Source organism: Eurosta solidaginis, chromosome 3 (genome assembly GCF_040869045.1).
Source record: "Eurosta solidaginis isolate ZX-2024a chromosome 3, ASM4086904v1, whole genome shotgun sequence".
NCBI lineage: Eukaryota > Metazoa > Arthropoda > Insecta > Diptera > Tephritidae > Eurosta > Eurosta solidaginis.
Genome location: NC_090321.1, coordinates 127,513,067 through 127,531,077, shown reverse-complemented (window position 1 = coordinate 127,531,077; position 18,011 = coordinate 127,513,067). Strand labels below are relative to the sequence as shown.

General features: G+C 41.9%; 1 protein-coding gene and 1 pseudogene across 1 annotated transcript in view; one reads left to right on the top strand and one right to left on the bottom strand.

The window, feature by feature from the left end:
• The window catches only part of Ptp52F (Protein tyrosine phosphatase 52F), a 2,268,497-nt gene that overhangs the window by 589,317 nt on the left and 1,661,169 nt on the right, over window positions 1-18,011 (top strand). The window lies entirely within an intron of this gene.
• On the bottom strand, window positions 14,940-15,289 carry LOC137246637 (uncharacterized; annotated as a pseudogene).

The following is an 18,011-nucleotide window of genomic DNA, read 5'->3' as shown; positions in this document are numbered from 1 at the left end:
AGCTCTGCTCAACTGAGTATAAAAATATTTCAAAAAAAATAATAAGTGAAGTGACCATTCCAAATAAAGAAGTTTACAATGAAGCAACTACATCTACAACTAGCGAAAACCCAATGAGTCATATACCCAATCATGATGTTACTGTTTTTGGTGTATCTACTGATTTAACTGATCTTAATTTACCAACCCATCTGGATATCTTGAGATATTATTTTTACTTAAGCGAACGTGCTAAAACAGAACAAAAAAAGTTTTCCCATAAATCATTCACTATTCAAGTACAAGATTAGTTGATTGGAATTTGGGAAAAACTTGGTACGGAAATAATGCTGAAAAAAGTGTATTTAATAAATTGAATAAATTGCTTGACAAGTATCAAGATCAAATCAAGAGAAGAAACGATAGATAAAATTGATGAGAAGGATCATACTAGCATGGTAAAAGAACCTCATCCTGTTATTTTGAGAGAACCCAATTCTGAATTGATTGGTTACGTAAGACTGGAACCTCATGCTTGGGTATATGACTCATTGGGTTTTCGATAGTTGTTGATGTAGTTTCTTCATCTTGCGGTGTAGAGGATGGTGGATTCATTTTAAACTTTTTCATTTGGAATGGTCACTTCACTTATTATTTTTTTTGAAATATTTTTTTATCTGAAATTAGCACTTCACCCTTTGAGTTCTTCACAGCGACTTAATGCATTCACAAAAACTGTTGCGTTATATAAAAACAAGTAAGGAAGGCTAAGTTCGGGTGTAACCGAACATTACATTGAGAGCTATGGAGACAAAATAAGGGAAAATCACCATGTAGGAAAAAGGACCTAGGACGCATTTTCGAGATATCGCCATAAAGGTGGACCAGGGGTGACTCCAGAATTTGTTTGTACGATATCGGTATCAAATGAAAGGCCATAAAGGTGGACCAGGGGTGATTCCAGAATTTGTTTGTACGATGTGGGTATCAAATAAAAGGTGTTAATGAGTATTTTAAAAGGGAGTGGGCCTTAGTTCTATGGGTGGACACCTTTTCGAGATATCGCCATGAAGGTGGACCAGGGGTGACTCTAGAATTTGTTTGTACGATATGGGTATCAAATAAAATGTGTTAATGAGTATTTTAAAAGGCAGTGGGTCTTACTTTTATAGGTGGACGCCTTTACGAGATATCGCCATAAAGGTGGACCAGGGATGACTCTAGAATGCGTTTATACGATATGGGTATCAAATGAAAGGTGTTAATGAGTATTTTAAAAGGGAGTCGGCCTTAGTTCTATAGGTGGACGCCTTTTCGAGATATCGCCATAAAGGTGGACCAGGGGTGACTTTAGAATTTGTTTACGATATGGGTATCAAATGAAAGGTGTTAATGAGTATTTTAAAAGGGATTGGGCCTTAGTTCTTTAGGTGGACGCCTTTTCGGGATATCGTTATAAAGGTGGACCAGGGTTGACTCTAGAATGCGTTTGTACATTATGAGTATCAAACGAAAGGTGATAATGAGTATTTTATTCGATATATCGCCATAAGGGGGGCCAGGGGTGACTCTATAATGTGTTTGTACAATATGGGTGTCAAATTAAAGGTATTAATAAGAATTTTAAAAGGGATTTGTGGTAGTTGTATATGTGAAGGCGTTTTCGAGATTTCGGACAAAATGTGGACCAGGGTGACCCAGAACATAATCTGTCGGTTACCGCTAATTTATTTATATATGTAATACCACGAACAGTATTCCTGCCATGATTCTAAGGGCTTTCGATTTCGCCCTGCAGAACTTTTTCATTTTCTTTTACTTAATATGGTAGGTGTCACCCATTTTACAAAGTTTTTTTCTAATGTTTGCGTCAATAAACCAATACAATTACCATGTTTCATCCCTTTTTTCGTATTTGGTATAGAATTATGGCATTTTTTTCATTTTTCGTATTTTTCGAAATCGAAAAAGTGGGCGTGGTCGTTCTCCGATTTTGCTAATTTTTATTAAGCATACATATAGTAATACAAGTAACGTTCCTGCCAAATTTCATCATGATATCTTCAACGACTGCCAAATTACTGCTTGCAAACCTTCTAAATTACCTTCTTTTAAAAGTGCGCGGTGCCACGCCCATTGTCCAAAATTTTACTTATTTTCTATTCTGTGTCATAAGTTCAACCCACGTACCAAGTTTCATCGCTTTATCCGCCTTTGGTAATGAATTATCGCACTTTTTCGATTTTTCGAAATTTTCGATATCGAAAAAGTGGGCGTGGTTATAGTCCGATATCGTTCATTTTAAATAGCAATCTAAGATGAGTGCCCAGGAACCTACATACCAAATTTCGTCAAGATACCTCAAAATTTACTCAAGTTATCTTGTTAACGGGCGGACGGACGGACATGGCTCAATCAAATTTTTTTCGATACTGATGATTTTGATATATGGAAGTCTATATCTATCTCGATTCCTTTATATCTGTACAACCAACCGTTATCCAATCAAAGTTAATATACCCTGTGAGCTCTGCTCAACTGAGTATAACAATACAAGCAATTTTACGATCTGCAATTGTGTCACAGTGATACCTTCATTTTTTAAAACGGTTGAATAAAAAACCCACGCAACTATTTTTACGACATGCAAATGCATCACTGTGATGCCTTGGTTTTAAAAGGGTTGTAAAAACGCTAATTTCTAAAAAATTTTTTAATTTCGTTTCTATTACTAAGTTAAATTCATTTTTAGCACGCTTTTATTAGCTTGGCCTGTATGTAACGGAATCTTTGAGCTTAATTTTCACCGGTTTCTAGGAGTCTGATTAATTTGGAACTTGCATACGTGTCAAGGACCGATGACAATGCATTAATGAGATTGTGTGGTGACATAAGGTCAACGGCCATAAGGCAATTGGTCTTATCACCACTTTGAATGGCGATAAGTTTCATTGCAACTTTGCACACCTATCAATGCTCGATGACAATGCATTAATGTGATGGTGTGGTGACATAAGGTCAACGGCCATAAGGCTAATTGGCCTTATTACCACATAGCCATTTAGCTGATTTTTTCATGTAAAGTGCAAAACCGGCGATTTTTTGAAATGTTTGTATGGTGAACCCCCAGGGAGTTCCAGGGGGTGTACCACTGGCATCGGTGGGTCGGGACTCGAATGGAGGACTCTAAATGGGTCAAAGTGGGATTTTTAAAAATTTGCCCCTACCCAAAAGTTCGACCCAAATTGGGGGACATCAGAATTAATTTTAGAGGTATGGTTCCTTCGGCAAAGTTTCTTCTTTTGATCCGTAGAATACGATTTTCATAGAGCAATGAGCGATTTTTAAATCGACCCGCCCTAATATATATATACATACGAATTGGCATGTGCAAGTTTTGGTGGGAATTTGAGGATTATTTGCGGGAAATAATAATCCTCGAAAATGAAAACTGCCTTAATTTTTCGTGTCTTATGTATTTTTTTTTTTTTGTGTGGGTGTATATTAAATCGCATTTAATACTCACGGTTTCAAAAATGGGTAGGTACTTGAGGTTTTTCCTGCGCTGGTTTCCTTAGTGGCGTCGAAGGACCACTGTTTAGGGGATAGGCATAGCAAATTTACCTCCTTTTTGGGATGCGGCTGCTGCGGATGGTTCCGGTGGCGGTGGAGAGCTGATGGTGGCGATGGCGTGCTGGTGTTGATGTGGTGGCGATACGGAGACTATGTTGTTGGAAATAAATACTTTAGTGGATGGTGCAGGAATTCAGGTTTGTACCGGGGGTTCTGGATCTGCGTGGATAGCGTGCGTTCCTCACTTTTATAATTTATCAGCACACCAAATGTGGAAAATTCTTCAATAACGAGACCGGCAACAAAATGCTTTAAAACTGGGAGGGTACTGAGGAACTAGAGAACGGAAATTGCACGTAACATGGCACTGCTGAATGAGGAAAACTTTATTATGGCTATTTCGAACTAAACGGGTATGTCTCAAGAAAAAGGCACTTGATAATTTTTAGAAATAAACGATTTCTTTTAATTTTAAGAGATTGCTACAATTTTCGTGTCACTCCGATATGGATAAATTCTTCGAATACGTAAGAATGTAAAAAAATGTCAATAACAAAAAGAAGTATGTATATATGTACATATGTTACCTGTCAACTCATCGGTGGGTTTGCCAGCGAGGCGAAATATAAACTGGTCTAAGATTCGCCCCAACTGATGAATATGAGTCGTGACTCATAACTCTTAAGTGGCTATACATATTTTGTATAACAATATATAACATAGTTATAAATAAGGTACTTGTGCTAATTCAATAAAAGTTCAATATACATAAATTCATGATAAATTGAATTTAAGGTTTAATACAAAAAGTGTATTTTTATGAACAAAATAAGGTCGTTAGGACACATACACTTAAAAGCATCTAGAAGCCATAGAACAAGTAGAAAGTTTTCCTTTTTACTGTCAGAAGTTTTCTATAAATAAATAAATGTAAGGCGCGATAACCTCCTGTTTAGGCAGGATGCCTAACTTTTCCGCATCTGATTGCGACCCCCCCAATGCAACTCTGCAAATCGATGCTCGATACTCGAATTAATTTATAACCACCCACACCATCACCCTCATGCATGTGCATGCATGTACATGCACGTGTATGTGTGTTTTTTGTCAGCACTCATGCATATGCATGTCGGGGTTGATGTGTGGGTGCCTTTCCCCTCCAAAACGGAGGATTTTGCGGTTCAACGGTTGTAGCTTGCTATACAACCGGCCTCTTTGATTTCAACAGCCAACGCGTACACATCTGCCGCCAGCGATCTCTGCCGTAGTAACATATTCAAAAGGTAATATATTATCCTGTATATTTGTTAGCTACCCAATAAAACATATCATTATAACGAGAAATCTCGTATTCTCCTATTTTTATTTCCACACGCCATATTCCCATTGAGATCGACCCCGGTGCGCCCACCTCTCCAGGATTAGACGCACAGCGGCCGAACATTTGGTCCTATCTCACCAGGAATTGGAAACAGCACCTTAACAATACAGTCCACAACATAATTAGCCCGAAAAATTCATCAGGAAAAGTAGTTTGCCCACCAACAAAAAAGTCTATTATTTAATACCAACGTCAAAACACTGAGCAAGCGACAGCCAGCGGAAGCCACTGCATCACACAAACTACTTGCCACATAAGCACCACTATACAAATCGCCATAAAAAGCCAGAGTAAGTGCAATATTTCTTGCCACATTTTTTTTGGTTGGTTAAAAACAATAAATAAAAAGTGCGAAAAATCATTTAAAGTGCCATACGTGATTGTAGTTAACCGCGAAAAGTGTGAAAAAACTGTGTAGTGCCGAAAAGGAAAATAAGTGCAAACGCGTTGCATAAACGTCGTTTAACATTCCTTGTGACTATCTGGCCTGTCCCCCCACCAGCGGTAAGGCTCTCCGGACACAGCACAAGGAAGAGGTGCACATAACCTCACATTCACATTAAAATCTCACGCCATACGGCTGTGGCAATTTTCATTTTCTTTTCAAGCACTTTAATTTTCACTTATTCAATCGGCACAGTTTTTACAACAGTTTTCACTGAGTTTTTACACTTTTCTTCGAGTTGTTATATCAGCGCGCGCACTTATTTATAACAAATTTTAACGTTGAAGTGGCGAGTGGCCCCTTTAATTCCACAAAAGACGTTGTTGTTGCTCTCCCTTTCTCCCTGGTTTTCGGCACAAATAAGCTGCAAAGTCAGTGAAAAACTAAACAAATTGAAAGCGTTAAATAAAGAGTTTTTTCTATAGTTTAATCGTTGTTGGTTGGGTGATTCGCACAGGTTTTTTCAGTTTTACAACCCCTTTTTAATTTGATCACAAATTTTAATCCATGAACATGGAATCATATATTAGATTGGCCGATCGAATAATCGAATTCGAGGCCGATTTTAATGACATCAATGCGGCTCTGCACACTGTACACACTCTTGCAATACAGCAAAAAGAGTTGCAAGCTAAGTGGGAAAAAGCAGAGAACGCCCTAGAGGAGTTGCTTGGCTCTGACACGCTCGACGCAAAGAAAATTGCAGCGGTCAAGATCAAGCATAAAGCGGCATATGCCGTATTCCTGAGATGCATGTCAAACATGGCTGAACTTCAAGCCAAATTGAAGGAGGAAAAAGATAGGGCAGTCAAACCTGAGGGAGAACGCGGGCGCGAACACAGTATCCGCCTGCCAGCTTGCGATACTGAGGTATTCAAGGGCGACTACCTATCTTGGCCAACGTTTCGTGACCTGTTCACGGCCATCTATAAAAATAACAGTCGCTTAAGCCCGGTAGAAAAGTTATTCCACCTTAACCAAAAAACCCAAGGTGAGGCAAAGGACATTGTCAAGAAATGTCCTTTGACAAATGAAGGCTTCGAAACAGCCTGGAAAAACCTATGTGAGAGATACGAGAATAAACGGATTCTCGTGAACTCACAACTACAAATTTTGTTTAATTTAAAAAAGATAGATAGCGAGTGCGGCAGCTCTATCAAAACCTTACAGCGCGACATAAATAATTGCTTGGCATCTTTAAAAACACATCAGATCGATGTTTCAAATTGGGATGCGATTATTACCTATTTATGTTCGACAAAATTACCTGAAAATACGTTGGCTCTATGGGAGCAGAGCATTGACCACAAGACGGACATATCCAAGTGGGAGGATATGGACAAATTCTTGTCAAATCGTTTCCAGACACTTGAAACCGTGTCTGGTTTTACAGGGAATGCCACTTCTAAAGTGCAAAAATCAAACACGTCGCGCCAGTCGACGGAAAACCCTACAAAAAGACTTGGTGCTTTTCAAACCAAAGTAACCAAGCAAACAACAAAATCAATGTGTAAAATGTGCAAATCTACGGAGCACAGATTACGCAACTGTTCACGTTTTTGCGATTTAAACCCAGTAGAAAGGATTAAATTCGTCAAATCCACAAATGGCTGCCTGAATTGTTTATCCCCAGGACACACAGTGACGAGGTGCACCAGTTCATACAACTGTTCCAAATGCCACTCTCGTCACCACACGCTCCTGCATGCGGACACACTTCAGCAACCGGCGGTACGAAATCCCTTCAAAGATGCGGATAATGCCCCATCAACTTCGGCACAGGCAAGGAAAAGACAGGAATCGGGACAACCACCTTCCTCTGCGAATCAGAATGTCAAATCCTGCCATGCCAATTCCAGCACAGGCGTGCTATTAGGAACTGCTCGCGTACACATTCACCATAATGGTACCGACTTCTCCGCGCGGGCATTAATTGATTCCGGGTCTGAATGTTCCTTTATAACTGAAAGACTGAAACGCAGAATCAATTTGCCAGCGAGGAAAATGCATGCCCATGTTTCAGGCATCACAAATGCGGTGTCAGCTCAGGTGAAAGAAGCATCCAACATCGAATTACGTTCACCAGTGGATCCCTGCTTCAGCCTGACTACACCCGTACTAGTTCTAGCGAAACTCACTGGGAATCTTCCATCCTGCCATATCAACGCAATGACTATGCAGGCATTCCCAGACTTGGTTTTGGCAGACAAGAGGTTCTACGTCAACGAAGACGTAGACCTCATACTTGGCGGAGACATATATCCCCAAATTATAATGAGCGGTATAAAGAAGAATGTGCTAAACACACTCTTAGCCCAAGAGACAGTGTTCGGTTGGATACTAACCGGTCGTATCGAATCACCGAATCCAACGAAGAGCATTATGTCTTTTTACAACGAGGTTGCGTTAGACAATCAATTAAAAGCTTTCTGGGAGGTAGAAAATCTACCCAAAAATAAAATATTGAATGAAGAGGAAAGGTACTGCGAACAATTATTTAAGGAAACAACGCAGCGAAGTGAGAATGGAAGGTACACCGTGTCACTACCATTCCGGCAGGATTACCCTAACAATATTAACTTAGGACCATCCCTGAAGCGTGCATGCTCTCAATTCTTCCGGAATGAGGGGCGGCTAATAAAAAACCCAGACTTAGGTAAAGAGTATGTTCGAGTGTTGTCAGAATATGAAACGCTCGGACATATGAGAAAAATTGAAAAGAATATTCCATCCGACGATTCGGATAATTATTTCCTGCCCCACCACGCCGTTATTAAAGCGGAAAGTACCACTACAAAGGTACGCGTAGTATTCAATGCCTCGAGCCCTACGGCCAACGGGAAGAGCCTAAATGATATTCTACTCCCAGGCCCAGTTCTACAAGCCGATCTACCCATCCTCATATTACGATGGAGGCTATACCGTTTCGTCTTCAATAGCGACATCGAAAAGATGTATCGACAAATTTGGGTGAACGAAAATCACACCAAATTTCAACGTATTGTGCATCGCACTTCCCCGAATGACCCTATTAGTCTTTACGAATTAAAGACGGTTACCTTCGGAGTGAATTGCGCTCCATATCTCGCGATAAGAACGCTCCTACAACTGGCTGACGACGTCGCAAATTCACACCCTACAGCGGCTAGCATACTAAGAGAGAGTATGTACGTAGATGATGTTTTATCTGGAGGACACACAATAGCGTCAACCATCAAAGCAAGAAACGAGATTCACGAAGCCTTACACTCAGCTGGCTTTCCATTACGCAAGTGGACTTCAAACTGTAAGGAAATTCTAAAGGACATCCCCAAAACGGACTTGCTCAGCGAGGATTTCTTAGCGTTCGAAGAAGCTAGTTCGGTAAAAGCCCTGGGAATACGATGGAACGCTCACTCAGACGTATTTTATTTCAAGGCAGGAACCCTGGAAAATGGTGCAAACATCACCAAACGAGCAGTCCTATCCGCTATAGCCAAACTTTTCGACCCTTTAGGCTGGCTTGCGCCTATGGTCATTGTGGCAAAAATACTCATGCAGAGTATTTGGTTGGAAGGCACCGCTTGGGACGAACCAGTATCTACCAGCACGCTGGAACGATGGAAAACCTTCACCGACCAATACCATGAAATCGATAAAATCCGGATACCTAGATGGGTCAACTTTTCTCCAGGAACCGACATCGAGATCCATGGATTTTGTGACGCATCCGAGAAGGCTTATGCAGCAGTCATTTACATGCGTGTCAAAATGGATGATAATGTCTGCACAAACCTACTTCTAGCCAAAACCCGAGTAGCCCCAGTGAAAACTCTTTCTCTTCCACGATTAGAGCTTTGCGGAGCCGTGCTGTTAGCGGAAATCACCGAATCCATTTTCAAGAACCTGAAGTTGGGACCAGTGAGAGTTCACCTTTGGACGGATTCAACTATCGTCCTCGCATGGATAAGGAAACCGCCGTGTTCCTGGTCCACCTTCGTCGCACATCGGATCACCAAGATCATCGACATGGTCGGAAATAAGGACTGGCTGCATGTAAACTCAGAATCTAACCCAGCAGATTTAGGTAGCAGAGGATTGCCTGCGTCTGAATTGGTCAACAATTCGTTGTGGTGGCAGGGACCTTCTTGGCTGCAAGAAGACACTTCCCAATGGCCAGCACAAGAAAGTGACTACATCACCTCCGTAGAGGAAAAGAGGGCGAAGACCTGCGCAACAACAACAGTAAATACTATCGATGTTCTTCAACGCTTTTCAGACCTACCTAGGGCTTTACGGGTGCTCTCATACGTAATGAGGTTCTACCGAAGAACTCACCCCAGAACAAAAAAATCATTTCAGGTCAAGTCACCTTTAATCTCTCCTGATGAGATCAAAGCAGTAACCCAACTCCTAATTAAAATCTATCAGAAACAACACTATAGTTCCGAATATCGTGATCTAAAGGCCGGAAAACCAATTGCAGGGAAAAGTGCAATACTCTCACTTAATCCCTACCTAGACCAACATGGCATCATTCGGGTAGGAGGACGACTCGGGGCGTCAAAGGACTTAGCCTTTAATGAACGCCACCCAATCCTCCTCCCATACAACTGCCGGTTATCCCGTCTGACAGTCCTAATGTTTCATCAACAAAGTCTGCATGGGGAAAACCAACTCATGTTACGTCTGATACGCACCCAATACTGGATACCTAACATCAAAACCATGATTAGGGCTACAATTCACAATTGCAAAGTTTGCACTGTACACCGAAAGCGTGCTCAGACCCAACTTATGGGTATTCTCCCTCGCGAACGCACGACATTCAGCCGTGCATTCACGAATACTGGAGTCGACTTTGCCGGACCCTTCGACATTAAAAGTTACCGCGGCAGAGGGTGTCGACTATCCAAAGGCTATGTCTGCCTTTTCGTGTGTTTTTCCACACGAGCGATTCATCTGGAGGCCACTACTGACCTCAGCACCCCATCATTTCTTGCGGCTTTTGCACGTTTTATATCTAGACGCGGATGTCCCAAAAACGTCTACTCCGACAACGGTACAAACTTTGTCGGAGCTTCACGATCCCTACGATCGGAATTCAAAACTTTCATGGCACAAACCCGAGACAATGCTGTCTCGAAGTACAGCCACCAGTCACTCACTTGGCATTTCATCCCTGCGGGCGCTCCCCACATGGGAGGGCTGTGGGAGGCTGGAGTGAAAAGCTTCAAAAGCCACTTCAAAAAGATAGCCTCACCACACAAATTTACATTCGAGGAATTCCATACACTCTTGTGCCGCATCGAGGCATGCCTGAACTCGCGGCCGCTCAGCCCGGCATCCAATGACCCAACGGACCTTGAGCCGCTTACTCCAGGTCATTTCCTCACTGGCAGCCATCTACTGGCTCCGCCAGAGCCGGATGCTAGTGAGAACCCTGCCTCGATGATCAATCGGTGGCAGAAACTCAAAGCCCTCCATCACACTTTCTGTAAGCGATGGAAAACCGAATATCTATCCGAACTTCAAAAAAGAGTGAAGTGGAAGCATCCCATACAAAATATAAAAGTGGGAGATCTCGCTGTCCTCAAAGAGGACCACTTATCTCCCAACGAATGGAGGTTAGGTCGAGTTGTCAACGTGCACCCCGGCGAAGATGACCGAGTACGCGTAGTCGACCTCAAAACCGAGAAGGGTCAAGTCAGACGACCTTTGGTCAAATTGATCCTTCTTCCAACGGAAGAGACGGATTGCGAGAAGGCTAAGTGCTCCTCCTAACAATCCCTCCGTTCCTCCATACCCCTCCCTTCAAAAAAAATCAAACCCAGCTCTCGTTCACCCGGAACGAGGCCAACCAACTATCCTAATCAGATCGCCCATCTGCCACAACACTATTTCCCCCGACTACCTACAACTAGAGGCCCACGGTTAGTGATAGCATCGAAAGCATATTAAGGAACCCACGTCTTCGTGTCTCTCTATCCCTAAGCTTGTGTTTCTCCCGAGCCATATATTATCATCAACCCCCCGGTCTCGTGAGGGTGCGAGTCTACCGGAGGGGAAATCTAAGGCGTACTACGCGATGGCAATGGGGAAAGGGAGCGCGGGACATAAAGACGCGTTCAACCACGCGCCGTGATGCCCCGCTATCCCTAAGCTTGCGTCGTTCCCGCGGCCCTAATTATAATCAACCACCCCGGTCTCGTGAGGGTGCGAGCCTACCGGAGGGCGATCCTACATCTTCTTTTTCTTTTTTTTCTCACCCCCGGTCTCGTACCGAGTCTGCCGGAGGGGGAATCCTACACCTAGCTACTTGTGGGCAATGGGGAAAGGGAGCTAGAGACGCGAGGACGCATGGGAGCTTACCAAAAGCTCGCAAAACAAAAAGGAAAACTGAGGCTTCATAATAATACTAACCGGGGGCCCCTTGCAAAAAACCACCCCAAATTCACTCGCTCACCCAGAGCGAGGACACCAGAAAATCCCCGAATTCACTCGCTGACCCAGAGCGAGGACACCAGAAAACCCTCCCATTCACTCGTTATCCCATAACGAGGACACTATAAAGCCTACCGCAGAAGGGCGAACCGATCTGCCATAGACAACCTTTGCACTCGTTGGCGCGCAACGAGGCCCATCGCAAACTTAACGCAGATCCATTGTCTGCCAGAGAACACATATGCACTCGGCTCAAATGCCCGAGGCTATCAATAAAATAAAACTTGCAATACGCATCGTCATTCAAATACTGTTGGACATAGGGTTTGTGAAAAGTGCCGACACCAAGCAATCGTGCATTTTCGTAGACCTATGAACATCCGAAACATATACAGGGTGAAAATTCATCGGTTCACGTCAAACCCCGACTGGTAAATCGACTCAATGAGATACCAGCAGGAAATGTACTCAGTGAGCGTGTTCACTGATTTATTCCGTAGGTTCGAAACATTCGTCTCCATTTAAGAATTTGGGGAATCGGTTTATACTTGAAAATTAACGATCTATCCGAAACATTTCTCTGCATAACTAAACGAACTACGCTACCGCGTTAATCTTCCATGGAAAGTGGAAACGTCTCCACGATAAGTAGCTACATCATAAGTTATGGCAGTACTCATATATAGGATTACGCACAACTTACTCTACATATGAATAAGTTAGTTTGCACTCATGTCAATTGCTACACGAATTAAAGCGTTTTTAATTATTACCCCTTTCTAGCTAAAGCCTTTACTAGATTAGCTCTGCTCTCATCCATACTACAGAAAACATGTTTATAGTGCTTACAGGTCTTAGCTGCATTATACGGGCAGATTTTTTTTAAGTATTGTTATCTTCTTGCTAAATATTACACACGCATAAATACATCACTAAACCACTTCCATAACGTTACTATTGCAGCCTGCACCGCAATCGGTACAATTAAAATTAGCATCAGTTTAAATATTGTCGACAAACATGTTAAAATCATCGTGTCCTACTCACCATACGCTAATCCGCCATGACAACAACCATTCGCCGCGAGCATCGATTCGGCTATGACCATAGGCTCAGGTTCACCCTTTCCACACTTGCGCCAACACAAACACCAACAACCAAGCTAAAGTGGGTGGGATCGTTAATTCTATTGTGGCCTGTCTAACTCCACAAACACTCCTCAATTCGCCAACACCTATTGAAATAATTAGCCAACTAAGCTATTTTCAAATACATCGCGTTCGGCACGATATATCAACTTTATTAAACAAGAGATACTAACCTAAATCTACATTCTGTAGCGGGGCACTCAAAATCAATTCAACTTACATCCCCTCTCTTACATACTAAGGGAAAACAAGATCTTATCTATTCACTTGTATGTACACGTGTATGTGCACAGCAGCTACCTAAACTAAAAGGTTGTAAAATTTGTACGCAAAATTCATATTTTTGTTTACATGTTAACTTAACTGAAATCTTATATTCACTAAGGGTTGCTTGTGTGCGCAATTTTGTGTGTAGGGGACCTACGGCCACGTTAAATGATCCTGGTAAAACTGGATCACCAGTTGCGGACACTCCACGTGGGCCCGCTCCGCCGGCACCAGCTCATCCTCATTAACCCCCTTCCACTGGATGAGAAACATCAGCTCACCGGTGGGTGACGTTGTTGCTCCTAATATGGCATATGGTTCGAGTCCCCGGTCGAAACCCGACGCAAGACCCGGTTTTTGTTCGACTGGAGAAGGAAAGAAAGGAAAATAAATAAGGTGACGGGCGGCGTAGGTGAACGGGGCTTACCGTCTTCCGCTTTTAGTGAACTCTCAAATGCTGCTATAAGTGCCGGGCATGCCAAATTCTCCTCGGGCTCCCACGAATTCGCCCATCTCACGAGATACTCGGTCCGCCCATGGTGAGTCCGCCTGGCCTCAATGCGCTCCACCACATACTCCTCCCGCTCGGTCTCATCCCGGCTCTCCATCGTAGAACCAACTCTCTGGTTATTCACCCAAAGAAAAATAAAAATAAATAAATCAATGCGGATACCGGCTTCAAAAGGGGATAGACTCGAATTATCAAAATTACATATGTCAAATAGCATTGCTTTGCACTGACATATATCTAGGCAATAGGCATGACCGTATGCAAAGGTTCCGCGCAGAAATTGGAAAAGGGAAAAATTCCCTGACCTTGAGCAGTATCCGATACCCCTTACCACTGGTGGGGGGAAGTGCCAGACTTACAAAAGGTCGTTGAAAGCGGGAGTGCATCCCATCCGGTGGATGCTTCCCTTACCTCGAACAGTATCTGACACCCCTTACCACTGGTGGGGGGAAGTGCCAGACTTGAACGAGGTTTTAACAAAAAAAAAAAAAAAAAACTACTACTTCCATTATACTACTTCACGCAGTATCTGCTACCCCTTACCACTGGTGGGGGGAAGTAGCAGACTGACGCAAAGCACCCCCCGAAGAATGAAGCAAAATTCCTCAGTTTACATGGCGTTTTAAGATATGAATGAAACATTTCAATCCATGCTACTGAGCATTGTAAATGGTGCACGCGGACTGCAAGTGTTATATTTTAATATAAACTGTATCAAGATGGACGGAATAACTAGAGTTGTACCTAAAGGACTTTATAATGTGTCTTCCATTTCAAAGAAATCTCTTACAAAAGGCACTTGTATACATTTTACGCGGGTATGAAATACGTACACAATATATATTTGTACTAAATATATGTATCTTAATATGATTGATTTTACTGTTTAAATTTTAGGTAAATGCTAAAAATAAGAACGTATTATCCCGAACGAACTTTTTGGTTTCACTGTTTTAATTCTAGGTGTTTGATATGTACATATGTACGTATCTACATATGTATATTGCATTCACTACACACATCTAAGAGTAACTGATCTCATGTTCATAGCTTTTTCCATCCCAGTCGGGAAGCGCATGATGACGCAAACCACCAAGGCGTGGCCCAAATCGCAGGATTACTATAATCACCCCGACAATGAAGAAAGCAAGAACCGCTACAGATGGATAACGCAAAATGAATGCCATTTTATTCGTCTATACTCTTCTTAGTTTAGATATCGTTTTCGCGCTTCTACAATTCAACGTATTCTTCCCGTTGACGTTGTTATTGTAAAGTACGACAAGCTTTTCGCCTTTCAGTTCGGTGAGATCCAAAGGAGGCTGCAAGTGTGGCGTAGCTGACCAAATGGAAACCAACCAGCAATTACCTGTCTGCCTATCTTGCCAGTATTCGCGCTGCCTTGAGCAACACCCTAATACAATGTTTAAAATTATTATAGAACCAAGAATCCCTGTGGATACAGCAATGGTCACATAAACCGGAGAGAAATTTCCATATATGTGTCCGGTGAAATAGGGATTTTTTTTTTGGTAGGCTATACGTTCCTTACTTGTTGACATAGCCAATCTGACAATGACCACGAGTGTGCTTTTGGGTAGGTTGAAATGGTATTTAGTTGCAATTGCGTTCAATAATGTCTATTAAGCTCAAAAAAAAAAGGATATCCCTTAACTTTTGCAAAACAGATTGTATAAATAAAACCAACGCCCTTTTTATTTAGAGTTGGCAAATATTGATGCACCAGTGATTTTGTCATAGCGACAATGAAACCCGCGATAAACAGTTTTACACCGTATACCTACCAAACCAATAGTGTACCAACTGGTATTGCTGCTTCTGAGGTAACTAGAGAACGTGCTAAATTCCGTTTTGGCATGTCACCAGAATCGCGAAATAATCCCCAATAATCTTTGATCAGTGTTGAGGGATCAACTGACTCTGCACCTATTAACAACCACGTTAACCTACTAACGCCACAACAGATCTTGGCTTCCCTCAACTCTTCCCGACTCATATCTCGTTCTGCGTCCACTGCTTCTTCCGTTGTACTGTTTGATTGTTATAAAAGTGTCCCTACTTGTGGTGACCTTTCTACGGCAATTTTGCCAAACGATGGCAATGGCATTATACGCTATGCAATAGTTGAAGGAAAAAAAAAGCACACAGCTTATGGGTTTTTTGTGTTCGCTTGTTGAAATTAAAAACCAAAGCAAATAATTTCGCCAAATAGTAAATGTTAACGCATTTTTCAAATACTAATTTCTTTCCGCTACGCACTTAAAAATAAAATATGTATGAATATTGTCGTAGTAATTTATCATCTATCCTCGAATTTTGATTTATTTGCTATTATGAATGTCTTGGGCGCTCTCTTAACTATTACCCTCAACATCCGCAGCATAAGCAGATTTTAGTAAATTATGGACTCATCGTTTTTCAATATACTTACAATGAAGGGTTCACCACCCTCGATGCGTCAGATCCCTTCCAAGCTGCTTATCGAAACGGCAAACAAACCAATGTACACGAGCCGTGCAATATGGGTTTTAGTTGACCAGAAAAATGTACCTACTCTCCAGCTACGCTGTATATGGCGATAAAGCGACTCCAATTATATAATTGTGATGCTGCCGAACAAAGTGATAAGTATTAATAATCAAAATCAATTTCCAAATTTTTGTTCAAGTACTTACCGTTTTGCATATGCACACCTCGCGCTGTAGTCAAGAAAGAAAAAGAAATCAACGAGAAAAAAATCAGTAGACCCCGTTGTTTCAATTCATCGGAATTTTCATTCAATACACGGCGTGTGTATGGATGTGCGTTGGCTTTTGTCCGTTACCGTTGGTATATGGATAACCAACGTATGTATGTACATATGTGTGCTTGCTTGTATTTATTGTGCTTCATCAAACGATGGACGCGGGTACCAAAACCGGTGCCATTGGTGTGTGTATAACTAACATATGTACCTACATTTCCCTGTTTCCTTTAGTGCTGCATCCAAAGACGCACGCTGGTACCGAATACCCACAAGAGAAACAAAAACGGGATCGGTTTTTTTTGACCCATACTGACGCCTCGGGCAGTCCCAAAAAAAATTACTTACGCCAAAAATAAAGGCAAAAACCTCAAAAGGAAAAATAATAATAATGATTATTGATTTAATCATCAATCAAATCATTTCCAAAAAAAAAAAAAAAATTTTTTTTCCTTTTTGCTTTTTTTGGTTTTGCTTTTTGGATTTCTGCCGTCGCTACTGCTTGGATTTGGTTTTGGGGCTGGTTGCAGGAATTGTTGTTTTGCAACAACAAACCTCACTAACAGTCATGACTAAGGGTCCGGTACAAAAACAATCCGAGTCCCGAAATTAAAGAGTCCGGAAATGAAAAGGTCCCGAAATGAGATACAAAAGTAACTTTTGTGCGGCACTAGTGCGCCCGTGAACATGACAAAAAATCCATAATGTATATATACATATATATTCGCATGCTACAAATTCACCACATCAGCTCTATGAAAACAAAGAAACATGCGACAGGGTAGCACATGAGTACGTAACATTCAGCATAATGATACGTGCATATATAACGCGCTGTGAAAAGCTGCGCAAAGCTGGAAATTCATGTCAGGCGACAGCAAGTAACACAATTCCGCTTCGTGAAATGGTGTTTAATATTAAAGTTTAAACCAACTAGACTTCTTCAACCCCTTCATATCAATACATGCAGGTGGTGGATGTTCGAATTTAATGGCGATTTTCGCTATTCGTCACGAGGTTTCGCACACAATTAAACGCATCAATCCCACTGCAAAAATTCTGGTCACAAAACATAATCACGCCCACGCAAATGTGACTCTGACTATAACCTATGACCGTAAAATGACTAGTAAAAATACGAGGAGCGTTTTTTGCAGGGCCGTTGGCTTTTCACGCTTCTGAAAAGAAAATTCTTCGCTTCCAAGCACTGCAGAGACAGTGACAAGGATGAATCGCTCCACGCAATGATAAACTATCTATTAACTTAAATACGCAATGATTTAGGTGGATGGCTTGGAACCCCGTCCGTTCCAACCTCCCACGCTTATCACCAAAACAAGTAATTTTGCGCGGGTGGCTTGGAATCACGTCCGCTCCAAACTCCCACACACCGCAATCTTACCGGTTTTGTTAAAATGAATAAGCTGCTCGAAATCACGTCCATTCCGACAGCACCTACTGATAATCTAATACGTCATTCACAAAATATATGCACTGCAGCGAAAACGAGCATCACCCAA